General features: G+C 47.6%; 2 long non-coding RNA genes across 2 annotated transcripts; both read left to right on the top strand.

The window, feature by feature from the left end:
• Positions 1–418: 418 nt before the first annotated feature.
• Positions 419–949, top strand: LOC121993750. Its single transcript, XR_006115392.1, has 3 exons — positions 419–546; positions 640–730; positions 923–949. It is a non-coding gene; the product is annotated as an uncharacterized LOC121993750 (long non-coding RNA).
• A 7,652-nt stretch (positions 950–8,601) lies between these two features.
• On the top strand, positions 8,602–9,459 carry LOC121993752. Its single transcript, XR_006115393.1, has 3 exons — positions 8,602–9,055; positions 9,149–9,239; positions 9,433–9,459. It is a non-coding gene; the product is annotated as an uncharacterized LOC121993752 (long non-coding RNA).
• The last annotated feature ends 1,079 nt before the right edge of the window (positions 9,460–10,538 follow it).

The raw sequence follows: 10,538 nt of genomic DNA on the forward strand, positions 1-10,538 counted from the left end.
TCGGCCACAAGGGCTCTCTGTGCCCTAGCGTCGGCCGCCGCCGCCGCATCTTGCCCTACTCGCCGGCGCCTCTCCTCACTGCCGCCCGACGCCTTCCTCTTCCATGCCCTAGCGCCGGTGCCGCCACCACAGTCGACGCCGAGGACTTCTTCTCTTCTCCTCTCCCTGCTCTAATCGGCGCCGCAACATCCGCCGCCGAGGCCTTAATTCCTCTGCTGCCGAAGCCCTAGCCGCCGGCGACGCACCGAGCTTCTTTCTTCCTCTCCTCCACTGTGTTTCTGCTGACCTTGGAGGCGCCATCTTCCCGGAGAGCTGTGCCCTAGCCTTTGCACAGTGCCACTGCCGCGACATCTTCTGCCGTAGTTTCCGGCCGATTTCCCCACTCACTGGAGTAGGCTACAGTTTCCAATCAGTGACACTCTTCACCAGAGAGTAACCTGCCAATGTGGTTAGGAGTATTTGAGTGGAGATTTTGACCCCCACCTTGCTGCAATCACTGGATCCGGCAGTAACTTTAGCCACAAACCTTGATCCAGCAGTATTAGGGTAAGGAATTTGGTGATTTAATATTTATGTGAGTGAAGGATAAATTGACACATAATTAATTGATAATTATTTGATCATTAGGTTTGTTGGCAGCGACCCTTTGATTTACAGCAGCAATTAATCTTTGCTAGCAGTAGAGTTTTGTTTTCCGGCAGCAGCTTGGTCTAGCAGCGGTTGATTTGAGGTAAGGTTTATGGTTTCGATCTTTGTGTTAGATTATTGCTAGTTGTGTTAGCAATAATTATTGATTTAGGTTTATAAGTTGTATAACGGTGTAATTGGGGTTAATGTAACTAACCCTAACTGGTCATGGATTAGGAATTAGTTTAGCTATTTGTTTAAAATTGAATTAGCTAAACTGTGCGATTTAACACAGGACTTTGACGCGAGACGAGTATCTCGGAATCGGATCGGACCTTTTTATCGGAGGCGGGTACTTTTGACTTATGTCATTTGATATGCTTAGTAATTAAATTAACATGTTGCATTAATTGTGTTTCTTATCTGTTTGGTTAATCACTACCCAAATCTTACATGCTTGATTGATTGATTGGTTTTGCATCTCGTATATTTTACTGTTTGTACATGCTTATAGGGGTAGTGATATGCCATGCTTGACCATGTTCGGGACCTAGGTTTTTATACCTTCGTGTACCTTTGATTCGATATGATTCGTTGACCTAGGGTGCACTTTTCTATATACATGGATTAGGTCAGGATGTTTATATGGTTATTGCCATGCATCATTTGCATGATTGCATCTGTGCGATAGTCCGCTCCATTATTGTTGAGCACATCGCCATTACATGGATCCGTACACCACCACTCATGGGTTAGTGGTCGATTCGGGTAGAATCTCTGTTGGTGCACCGTTGGTCCGCTCATGGGTAGTGTGACACAAGTGTTATCCGCCGGGATTCTTCCCTCTTTGAGTACCGGGAGTTGAGAGCATTGCGCTCCCCATCTATGATTTGGGGTAGGAGGATAGGTGTACTCGACATCCGTCCACTCGGTCACTCATCGGGAGTAGTGACGACAGAGTGCACGGTTGTCACCCTACCCACTCGGCCTCACCTTTGTATGAGATGATCGACTGGGGGTGACCAGACGCATCATTGACATCATATGCATGATGCATTTATTGCTTGTGTTTGTGTTTGCATTATATTATGCATATTGTTTGGATACCTATGTTTGACATGCATCCGATTTCCTTATCCCTCGGACAGTTTGACCTTATACTCGGGACTAGTACAGTATTCTCTGTTTATTTCAGATGCATTCTTATCTTTCTTATCAGAAGTATGCATGATTAGTGCTAGGTGTTGTTTCTTTACTTTGCATATCAATGTACCGCTGAGTGTTGGACTCACCCGCCTCCATTGTTGTTATTTTCGGGTTGATCTGTCGGGGTTCCAGTCGCTAGTCCCCACTGCACGTAGTGCTACTCCGCTGCTGGTTTTTTGAGTTGTTTCATTTTAGCTTTTCGCTATCAGACTTTATTTTAGTTTTGTTTTGGACTTACATATGGATATTATATGGAATCTTTCCGTTGGATGGACTTTTCGTATGATTTGGATTTACTCTACTACATGCCTGCCTGGACGGCAGAAGAGGTAAGAAAAATCGGATTTGGGCTTTACGAGTGTAGTTGAGTAGGGTTGATTTCGAGTCAGAGTATTATTACTGCGTGGTTGTGTCAGCCAGAGGCTGAATATATATATATAAACTGCGTGGTGATTGATTTTTATTACTGTTATTATTCCAGCCGCCTGTGGCTGAGTATTTAGTGCTTGTAGAAAATTTTGATTGTCCGCCGTACAGGGGAGATGCTGCCGAAATTTTCTCGGACAGGGACTCTTCTGGGGGCGTGACAATTTAGTGGTATCAGAGCACAGTTATACGATCTTTTGTTTTCGTATTTTGGATGTTTGGGATAACCTGATACCAATTTATTTACTTGGTATCAGAGCGCCAAGTTTGGCGATACTTGTTGGATTTTTGTATTATGGATTTTCGGGATTTATCTGATACCAATTTATTTGGTATCAGAGCGGGTTATGATACCTGCTTTTGGTGTTCTAGAGATTTATCGGATACCTGTTGTTGGTATTCTGGATATTTGGGTTAGCCAGGTTTGCGAGTCAAACTGGGCATTATCGGATTTTCTATATGGTTATGTTTCGGATTTCCGTTTCGGATTTATTTGGATTTCCGGCGATATTATCGTTCGAATTTTGGTCAACGACGGAACATCTCCAGACGGCAAATAGGTATGTTGTTATTTTATGTTGGTTATATTGGTATTGATATCTGTAATTTAATTTAACAGATATGAGACGATCTACTCGTATTGCTGCGAGACGTGGTGCTGGACGACCATGTGCGAGGACCACGGGATCTCTGGATATGCCAGAGATACCCACTGTTAGTGAGCCTGTCAGTCAGGGACAGACTCAGGATGCAGCGGGAGCATCGGGCTCTCAAATCCCGATAGCTCCTGTAGAGATACCTATTTTGGCCACACCGACGGTATCCATGCCTACCCTGTTTACAGTACCATCAGGGGTACCATTGGTGTACCCGACATCTGCTCCAGCGCAGCCTGTGGCGTATTCAGTACCACCGCCACATGGACCTACAGTGTACCCGACACCAGTGACACATGTACCCCCAGTGCCTACAGTAGCAGCAGCTGCTCCACATCCGGTACCTTTTCCTACCGTACCTCCAGTTGCCACCACTTTTGTTCCCCAGACAGTACCACCGACGGCTTATGCTCCGGTATATACAGCAGTACCGGGAGTTCCTCCTCCGGTTCCAGTGTTTCCGCCAGTTCCTGCAGCCGTCCCGACACAGCTCACTGATATTGTCGCTGCACGAGCTAGGATTCCAGCACTGGCTGAGTCGATGAAGACTCGTTTCACTCTTTTCCGCGGAGATCTTGATCCGAGTATGGCTCTGTCATGGATAGAGACTATGGAGCAGACTTTCTTCTATATGGCTTGCTCCGAGTGGGAGAAAGCAGAGCTGGCTGCTTACCATTTACGGGATGAAGCTAATGCCTGGTGGGTTACTCAGCGTTCTATTATTGGTGAGCGCAACGTCACATGGACCAGGTTCAGAGAGGCTTTTGAGAGCCGTTTCTTTCCACTGTCCTATCAGATGTCTCGCCGACAGGATTTTATGAGTCTGAGGCAGAATAATCGCTCAGTGACCGAGTATAATACAGAATTCCTCCGGTTGGCTCAGTTTTGTCCAGAGTTAGTTGCGGAGGACAGAACTCGCATGATGCAGTTTATACAGGGATTGGATGGTTATCTGCATGTACAGCTTGCCGGATTAGGGATTTCATCTTACTCTGATGCATTGAATCGAGCTTTGATGATAGAGTTAGCTCGGCAGACAGCATATCCGGACAGGAAAAGAAAGCATACGGGTCAGACATCAGGGCAGGTCCAGCAGACACAGGCGACAGGACAGCCTCAGAGTAGTCACAGACGGTCAGGTCAGGGTACTTCTGGGGCGTCTCGTAGGCCTCAGAAATCAGGGCGGTCTTCTTCAGGACGTTCCCGGTTTTCTCAGCAGAACCGGCAACCACCTTCCGGTGATACTCATTGTTTCAGATGTGGATCCAGAGATCACCTCACCCCAGCTTGCTCTCTGGGACAGTCAGTTTGCTTTTATTGCAAACTGCCGGGGCACCAGAGCCGAGATTGTCAGCTGAAGGCTCAGCACACGGCTTCCGGAGGGTCAGAGCAGAGGGGACAGTCTAGTCAGTCAGTGTCTGTCAGCAGGGAGCAGCTCCCTCCGCAGCAGCATTTGGCATGCTTGGACAGGAGTACTCCAGTGCTTCTGTAGCACCCCAGAGTTTTGCTCCAGGACCTTATTATCCGACTCAGGGGCAGTATCAGACTCAGTTACAGCCAGCTGCACAGTATCAGTCACCATCCTCTCAGTCTTATCTGGCACATAGTCCAGCAGCGCCTCAGTGGCAGGCTTCTGCCCAGCCGCAGCAGCCGCTGGCAGCATTACCACCTCCTCCTCCGCCAGAGACTAGTCGTGTTCATGCTATTACCAGAGAAGATGCTCAGCGGGCCGACGGATCCGTTTTCTGCGGTACGATTTCCATTTATGCATTTACTGCTGATATTTTGATTGATACTGGTAGTTCGCACTCTTTTATATCCCGTACCTTTATGCGGGAGATTGGTAGATTACCTACTGTTAGGTTGCGACGATTGACTGTCTCCCTACCGTCCGGTGATACTTTAGACGTCACCCAGGAGATCAGAGGTTGCCCGTTAGACTTTGGCAACATGATACTTACGGTAGATCTTTTAGTATTGGAGATGGTCGAGTTTGATATCATTCTTGGCATGGATTGGCTGTCAGTATATCATGCTACCGTTGATTGCCAGACGAGGGTGGTCACCTTCCGGCCTCTGAACCAACCCTCGTGGAGTTTCACTGGCATCAGAGACGACGACATCTCGATTATTTCGGCGATTCAGGCGCAGAAGCTGCTGTCTCACGGCTGTCATGGTTTTCTGTTGTCGTTGATCAGTACTGAGGACAGTAGTAGTTCGCAGCTCTCCGACGTTCCTGTTGTCCGGGAATACCCAGATGTATTTCCGGAGGAGCTGCCAGGTTTGCCTCCCAGAAGGCCAGTGGAGTTCGCTATTGAGCTGATTCCGGGAACCGCGCCGACATCGAAAGCTCCGTATCGTATGGCACCAAAAGAGTTGAACGAGCTGAAGGTTCAACTCCAGGAGCTTTTAGACAGGGGATTTATTCGCCCTAGTGTTTCACCATGGGGTTCTCCAGTTCTATTTGTCAAGAAGAAAGACGGCACCATGAGATTATGTATTGACTACAGGCAGCTGAATTCAGTGACCGTCAGAAATAAATATCCATTACCACGGATTGAGGATTTGTTTGATCAGCTCAGAGGTACTTCAGTGTATTCTAAGATTGATCTGCGATCCGGATATCATCAGTTGAGAGTCAGAGACTCAGATATTCAGAAGACAGCTTTCCGTACCAGATACGGTCATTATGAGTTTTTGGTAATGCCATTTGGGCTTACCAATGCTCCAGCGGTGTTTATGGACTTGATGAACCGCATCTTTCTGGAGTATCTGGATCAGTTTGTTATCGTTTTCATTGATGACATATTGGTCTACTCTCGTTCCGAGGAGGAGCATGCACAGCATCTTCGCACAGTTTTAGAGATTCTTCGACGACATCAGCTGTACGCGAAGTTCAGCAAGTGTGCATTCTGGCTATCCTCAGTTGGGTTTCTGGGACACGTGATTTCTAGCAGAGGTATTTCAGTTGATCCTCAGAAGATCGAGGCTGTCACCGGTTGGGAGCAGCCGAAGTCAGTTCAGGAGATCCGCAGTTTTCTGGGATTGGTCGGATATTACCGACGTTTTGTTGAGGGCTTCTCGCGTATTGCTATGCCACTGACACGTCTTACCCGGAAAGGCGTGAAGTTCATATGGTCCGAGGATTGCGAGACCAGCTTCTAGGAGCTGAAGCGGAGATTAGTGTCGGCTCCAGTTTTGGTTTTACCTTCTGGAGATGATGGATTTGTACTTTACACCGACGCGTCTCTACAGGGTTTGGGCGCTGTTCTGATGCAGCACGGCAGAGTAGTCTCTTATGCTTCTCGTCAGCTGAAGGAGCATGAGAAGAACTACCCAGTTCATGACTTGGAGTTAGCTGCCATCATCTTTGCTCTGAAGCTTTGGCGTCATCATTTATACGGTATCACATTTGAGATTCTCACTGATCATAAGAGTCTCAAATATATTTTCACTCAGAAGGAGCTTAATCTCCGACAGAGGAGATGGATGGAGTTCCTGAAGGACTACGATTGTACCATTAGCTACCACCCGGGGAAAGCTAATGTGGTTGCAGATGCACTCAGCAGGAAGTCCAGAGGGACTTTGGCTTGCCACCGGACTTCAGTCACGGACTTGATTCAGGCTTTCTCAGAGTTAGATCTTGAGGAGTAGGGACCGACAGAGCAGGGTATTCTTGTTACCATGGTTGCTCAGTCGTCGATCAGGACGAGGATCCGAGAGGCACAGGCCAGTGATCAGCATTTGCAGTTTATTAGCAGTCAGATAGCTTCCGGGCAGCAGACCGAGTTTACACGAGACGAGGAGGGTATTATATTCTTCCGAGGCAGATTATGCGTACCTCAGTCTCATCCGGTCTTACAGGAGCTATTACAGGAGGCACATCGTTCTCGATTTGCGATCCATCCAGGCGGAACCCGTATGTATCGAGACTTGAGGCGTTCCTATTGGTGGAACGACATGAAGAAAGACATCGCGGATTTCGTAGCTAGGTGTCTTGTTTGTCAGCAGGTGAAGGCTGAGCACCTGAGACCTGCAGGGTTACTTCAGCGGATTCCTATTCCTGAGTGGAAGTGGGATCACATTACCATGGACTTTGTGGTAGGGTTGCCGAGGACACGACGAGGCCATGACGCGATTTGGGTAATCGTTGATCGATTAACCAAATCCGCACTTTAGCGATTCGGAGGACCGATCCTTGGATCGATTAGCATATTTGTATTGTCGAGATTATCGGACTACATGGTGTTCCATTGAGTATCATTTCGGATAGAGATCCACGGTTTACGTCTCGTTTCTGGCAGAGTCTGCAGCAGGCCTTGGGCACACAGCTCCGTTTGTACTGCTTTCCATCCGCAGACAGATGGACAGTCAGAGCGGACCATTCATACTTTAGAGGACCTGCTGAGGTCATGTGTTATGGATTTCGGAGGCAGTTGGGAGGACCATCTGCCGTTGGTAGAGTTTGCCTACAACAACAGCTTCCATTCGGCTATCCAGATGGCACCGTTTGAGGCGTTGTATGGTAGACCTTGTCGGACACCCGTCCTTTGGGATGAGGTTGGAGAGGCTCAGTTGTTGGGACCTCATAGAGTTCAGCAGGATGCAGAGTTGGTCCGTACTATCAGACGGAGGATGTCAGAGGCGCAGGACCGCCAGAAGAGTTATGCTGATCGGAGACGCAGACCACTAGAGTTCTCTATTGGCGACCATGTATTTCTACGAGTTTCACCCACGAAAGGGGTGAAGAGATTTGGCCTCAGAGGTAAGCTAGCTCCGCGGTACATTGGTCCCTTCGAGATCTTGGAGAGGATCGGAGCAGTAGCTTACCGACTGGCACTACCACCGTCCCTGTCAGGCGTGCACGATGTGTTCCACGTATCGATGCTGAGGAGATACGTACCTGATCTGACACATGTGCTGGCAGATATTCCAGTTCCAGTTCAGCCTGACATTACGTATGAGGAGGTTCCGGTACGGATTCTCGACCGGAAAGAGCGTCAGTTGCGGAACAAGACTATCCGGTTGGTTAAAGTCGGATGACAGCATCATTCGGATGAGGAGGCTACGTGGGAGCTTGAGGACACTATCCGAGCTCGATATCTCCATCTTTTCACTTGAGGTATGTGATTTAGTTTACCGTTCAGCGTTTATACTTTCTGTCTGTTATTAATACTTGCTGATGGTAGACACTGAAATTTGGGGACCAAATTTTTATTTGTAGGAGAGAATGTAAAATACCGGGAAAAAAAAATGACGAATATTAATAAGGGAATTTTCCGGAATTTTTGGACATTTTTCGGGAATTTTTCGGAGCTCGTACGGACGAGTTAACGGGGATAAAAACGGGGCCCGGAAAAGCCTGTTTAGGCTACCCCATTTTAACGAGGAATTGTTTCTTTATAAATTCCTTATTTCTTTTCTTTTTTCCTCATTTATATTTTTCTTTCTTCCTCGTTACTGTGCCCGTGCCCGAGCCCTCATTCTCTCCTCTCTTCTTCTCCCTTTCGCCGAGCCGAATTTGCCCTAACCGCCGGCCATCTGGCGGTTCTCCTTCTCCTCCTCTCCTCTGCCGCCCCAGCCGACGCCGAGCGTCGGCCACAAGGGCTCTCTGTGCCCTAGCGTCGGCCGCCGCCGCCGCATCTTGCCCTACTCGCCGGCGCCTCTCCTCACTGCAGCCCGACGCCTTCCTCTTCCATGCCCTAGCGCCGGTGCCGCCACCACAGTCGACGCCGAGGACTTCTTCTCTTCTCCTCTCCCTGCTCTAATCGGCGCCGCAACATCCGCCGCCGAGGCCTTAATTCCTCTGCTGCCGAAGCCCTAGCCGCCGGCGACGCACCGAGCTTCTTTCTTCCTCTCCTCCACTGTGTTTCTGCTGACCTTGGAGGCGCCATCTTCCCGGAGAGCTGTGCCCTAGCCTTTGCACAGTGCCACTGCCGCGGCATCTTCTGCCGTAGTTTCCGGCCGATTTCCCCACTCACTGGAGTAGGCTACGGTTTCCAATCAGTGACACTCTTCACCAGAGAGTAACCTGCCAATGTGGTTAGGAGTATTTGAGTGGAGATTTTGACCCCCACCTTGCTGCAATCACTGGATCCGGCAGTAACTTTAGCCACAAACCTTGATCCAGCAGTATTAGGGTAAGGAATTTGGTGATTTAATATTTATGTGAGTGAAGGATAAATTGACACATAATTAATTGATAATTATTTGATCATTAGGTTTGTTGGCAGCGACCCTTTGATTTACAGCAGCAATTAATCTTTGCTAGCAGTAGAGTTTTGTTTTCCGGCAGCAGCTTGGTCTAGCAGCGGTTGATTTGAGGTAAGGTTTATGGTTTCGATCTTTGTGTTAGATTATTGCTAGTTGTGTTAGCAATAATTATTGATTTAGGTTTATAAGTTGTATAACGGTGTAATTGGGGTTAATGTAACTAACCCTAACTGGTCAGTGGATTAGGAATTAGTTTAGCTATTTGTTTAAAATTGAATTAGCTAAACTGTGCGATTTAACACAGGACTTTGACGCGAGACGAGTATCTCGGAATCAGATCGGACCTTTCTATTTTCGGAGGCGGGTACTTTTGACTTATGTCATTTGATATGCTTAGTAATTAAATTAACATGTTGCATTAATTGTGTTTCTTATCTGTTTCGGTTAATCACTACCCAAATCTTACATGCTTGATTGATTGATTGGTTTTGCATCTCAGGTATATTTTACCTGTTTGTACATGCTTATAGGGGTAGTGATATGCCATGCTTGACCATGTTCAGGACCTAGGTTTTTATACCTTCTGTGTACCTTTGATTCGATATGATTCGTTGACCTAGGGTGCACTTTTCTATATACATGGATTAGGTCAGGATGTTTATATGGTTATTGCCATGCATCATTTGCATGATTGCATGCTGTGCGATAGTTCGCTCCATTATTGTTGAGCACATCGCCAGTTACATGGATCTGTACACACCACCACTCATGGGTTAGTGGTCGATTCAGGCTGAGTGTGTTGCAGCAGGGACTCTGTTAGGCACCGTTGGTCCGCTCATGGGTAGTGTGACACAACGTGTTATCCGGCAGGGATTCTTCCCCGTCTTTGAGTACCGGGAGTTGAGAGCATTGCGCTCCCCCATCTATGATTTGGGGTAGGAGGATAGGTGTACTCCGACAGCATCCCGTCCACTCGGTCACTCATCAGGAGTAGTGACGACAGAGTGCACGGTTGTCACAGCCCTACCCACTCGGCCTCACCTTTGTATGAGATGATCGACTGGCGTCAGGGGTGACCAGGACGCATCATTGACATCATATGCATGATGCATTTATTGCTTGTGTTTGTGTTTGCTGCATTTATATGCTGCATATTGTTTGGATACCTATGTTTGACATGCATACAGGATTTCCCTATCCCTCGGACTGTTTGACCTTATACTCAGGACCTGGTTAGTACAGTATTCTCCTGTTTATTTCAGATGCATTCTTATCTTTCTTATCAGGAGACTGTACGCATGATTAGTGCTAGGTGTTGTTTCTTTACTTTGCATATCAACTGTACCTGCTGAGTGTTGGACTCACCCCGCCTCCATTGTTGTTATTTTCAGGTTGATGCTGTCAGGAGGG

Source organism: Zingiber officinale, chromosome 6A, assembly GCF_018446385.1.
Source record: "Zingiber officinale cultivar Zhangliang chromosome 6A, Zo_v1.1, whole genome shotgun sequence".
Classification (NCBI taxonomy): domain Eukaryota; kingdom Viridiplantae; phylum Streptophyta; class Magnoliopsida; order Zingiberales; family Zingiberaceae; genus Zingiber; species Zingiber officinale.